Source organism: Falco biarmicus, chromosome 1, assembly GCF_023638135.1.
Source record: "Falco biarmicus isolate bFalBia1 chromosome 1, bFalBia1.pri, whole genome shotgun sequence".
NCBI classification, from domain to species: domain Eukaryota; kingdom Metazoa; phylum Chordata; class Aves; order Falconiformes; family Falconidae; genus Falco; species Falco biarmicus.
Genome location: NC_079288.1, coordinates 79,222,417 through 79,226,359, shown reverse-complemented (window position 1 = coordinate 79,226,359; position 3,943 = coordinate 79,222,417).

Genomic DNA, 3,943 nt, shown 5'->3' with positions numbered 1-3,943 from the left:
GGGCTCCCCTCGCTCGGGACTGAGCGGCGAGGTAGGGCCCAGCGGCCGAGTGGGACTTAGAACGGCCTGAGGGGAGCGCCTGGTCAAGGCAGCCCCAGTCCTCGCAAACGCTGTTTAACGGGCAATCCCCCACCTCAAACCACAGCCGTTCCTGCTGGCGTTACAGAATTTTCTAGCGAAAACACGCTCCTTCCACGAAAAGAGGGATGTTCGTTTGCTGGTTGCCTCATGGCCACATTACAGCAGCAGTTAGCTGTGGTGGGTTTGATAAATGGAAACTTTCTGATATCTGACAAACAGAAAAAGGGCAGTTGCAAAAGACTTAACTCTTCTTAAAACAAAATGCTCCTTTAAAACAGTGATTTTTAGCACAAAGACTATAGATTTGATATTGATAGCACTGTCTAGCATTGTTCTTATATCCAGCCCTGTCTGGTGTCCAAGCTGCCTAATTAAGTGTATGGCAACAAGTGGACTAAGCAAACGTTATCTCCACAGTCTTAAATACGTAAGGACCCACAACAGTTCGTTTCAAACAATTAACACAAATGTTGAAAAGACTTCTGGTTGCCTTCAAGGCAAGTCAGTGCCGTGGGTGGGTTTGTAGATACTAGCACATGGCAGAGGACCTTCCACTCAGCAGTAGACAGGTCATGGGTTCATGCCCCAGCCGAATAGATTTGGAGGAGCTTATCGAAGTGTAACATCGGCATTCACGTGCCAGTTAAGTCAAATAGTGAGCTGCTACTTTCTTGTTTACCTGAGCATTTTATGTGCTGTTTGGTGTGAGAAAAGGTGGTTGGTAGATACTGTACACCTTCTGAAAAGCAAATGATTACACAAGGAGTGCTGCTGACCTGGAGCAGCCTTCTGCTCTGAGGTGCTCCAGAGTAAGCATGAATAATCATTTAATGGCTGGAAAAATATACGTAGATATATTCTTCTGGCTCTGAATCACTGTATATAACTGACCAGGCACTATATAAATTCAGATGCATTAAAAAAACATAGTAATATAGTTCTTCCTGTTGTTGAACCTGCCAGCCTAAATCGTTTGCAGATCACTGAGCCCAGTTGTGTTACTGCAATCAACCATGTCACACAATCCCTCAAGTAAACACATCACACTGTTTATAGAACCAGATAGGTCATTGCTTACCCCATCCCTGTGGAAGACCAGTCCAAAACCTTGCAGGTCTGGTAGATAATAATTTAAATTTGGTTTTTAGACGACATTTATTAACACTCATTTTTTTCTTACATCAGTCTTCATTTTTTACTCAAGTGACACCTTCCACTCTGGCTTTTACTTCCCTGCTCTATGACTAAAGAGCAATAGTATTAACCCAAATATTAATATTTTAAAGGATTTAAAATGCCATACAGGGTCTACTCAGTATTCTAAAGTCAGCCAATGTTCAGACTGCAGGGAAAATTATTATCCACTCCAGACCTAATTTATTGAAGAAAAAATCCCCAAACCGCAAAACCTCCAAGAAACCAAACCGTTACAAATAATCAGTCATTTTAACTCTGCAAGATGGCATTGCCAATACATTTAGGACTAAGAATGCACATGTTTAGCTTAGGTAACAAACCTGCAGACTAAAAGAGCACATTTTATGGGAAGGTTTTGGCCCCTTGAATATGTAACACATCACAGTCTTACAGCTATGATAAAGCTGCCAAATGTTTTATGCCACAGCTTTTGTTTTATCTTTTCCAAATGCCCAGAAGGTACACTAAGAGGAAAGCAGCCCCACCAGTTCCTATGGTTGAACACGCAGTAATGGAGAGACCAGCCTCCCTCCAACAGAGTTTATTCTGAAGCAAAAAAAGAGCTCTATGTGCTGAGCTCCCCTCGGTATCTCCATATAGCAGAAGCCGATGGTAAAACACAATGGCTTACACAGAAGCCAGTTACACTATGGTAGATGGTAACTTCTGCAAGGCATAACCGAGAATATCAAACTGCATACCAGCTTTCAACTGACAACCAAAAGACCAAACTAATGAGGAAGCTTTTCATGCTGTCTTATTTAAGACAGCAAGACTAAATTTATGCAATTTCTAGCTGAAGTTATATTCTCACCCTATTTACAGTATTCATATTCAGGGTTGCTATTCTCTGGGACAGCTGATGTTGACAGATAAATTACCTGAACTAAAGGCAAAGTGGTAATTTTCCTTTTTTGTGTCCGATACTTGATTGTAGTTACAGAATAGGGGTTTTTTTGACTAATTGACAAATTTGTAATTGATAACAGATGTATCAAAAGGCCTGATACAACAATTCCTGGTTTAAGAGCAACACAGAGACAAGAGAGTAATTACTGATGTCATTGTGTTCAAGGGTTTACCAACCCTCAAGCTTATGCAAGCCCTTTTATAGTCCAAATGACCAGACCTTCCTACCGCCTTCTACAACATCAGAGCACCACCACTGAGCTACCATATAGTAGCTAGGCAATGGTAAAAGTATCGGACCATATTGATTATTAAGCTGAGGTAAGACTAGGTAGTCCTGCTTTCCTAGTCATGTAAAATAACGTGTTAAGTGTCACCATTTGTCCCAGGCTTATAATATTAAATCTGATTTTAAATATTGACAATACAATTTGTAAAAGTGCATGCAGTCATTTTCATTCAGCATGATTTCATATACAACTACTTTTAGGCTGACATTCCAAAATAGTAGTGTATCAGCTGGGGTTGCCCTGTCTATTATCTTTGCTCTTCAGCATTGCAAGATATGCCTGTTCATTCCCTTGTCCCCAAAAACGTCCTTTCCCACAAACACTATCATCTCACCTGACTTGTCTCTCCCCTATTTCTTTCTTACCTCCCTTACTGAGGGATAACAAGCAGCTGCAGGTGGTATCAAAAACGACTGCCTCAGGATCAAAGTGCAGCTGTCAGCCTCTCTGTGATTCTAATACTCTGCTGGATAAATCCTCTGAAGCTACTTGCTGCTGTAAAAATAGTCAGGTAAATAAACAATAATACTTTTCGGAGTTTATTTGTGCAAAGAAGAAATATACTGGGACTAAAACTCCAAACTGAAAGTGCAGATTTATAACATGAATTAGGAAGTTAGCTCCTTCCTCATTACTTCAGTCTTAAGTTCTTGGCTTGAACTACATAAAAAGTTTTGGTTTTTAAAGATAATGTTTTCTTTTCTTTTTCAACTGGTTTTGCAAGCCAAAAAAGCTGAAGATAATCACACATTACTTGCATTGCTATAGTTGCACTGAGATTCAGGAAAAGCCCTTTTCTTCAAATAAAATGCTCTATTTTAAGAAACATATAAGCCTTTAACAAGACTTGCTTTACAAAGATATTTTGTCATTAGAGTTTAAATGTAAAGCCTAAGTGTTTCAACTCATCCCCTCCTAGTTTTAGGCCTATGTCCATTACAAGTCTCATTAAAAAAAAAACCAACACAAAACCCCAAAACCCAAAAAAAAAACCCCAAACAAAACACCCAGAAGAAAACATTCTAAGCCAGTCTGAAACAACCAGACCTAAATGTTAAATCAGATTTACTGACAGATTTTAAGTCTTTCCTCATTAACAGTAGGTAAGCATTACCATGTCTGAATTACCTATTGGCCAAAACACAAGAGATCGGATCTAGGAACAGCATTTGAAAATGGAAGAGGTTTTGGGGTTTTGTTTGTTTGTATTTGTAAAGAACCATGGCCATTAGTTCACTCTTTATAGGATCTTCTTTATAGTTTGTTCTTTAGACTGGAATTGGAATGCTATTGTAAAAGGAGATTTCACAACTTTTCCAAGAATTACAGTTTTCTTCAATGCGTAACAACTGTTGCTGAATTTACCAAGTAAGTAGATTACAGCGAACACCTGAATAGTGAACCTAGATCAGACTAGCACCTTTAAGTAACTGTGATGTTCTTTGTTTCGCTACAATGTTTCTTCA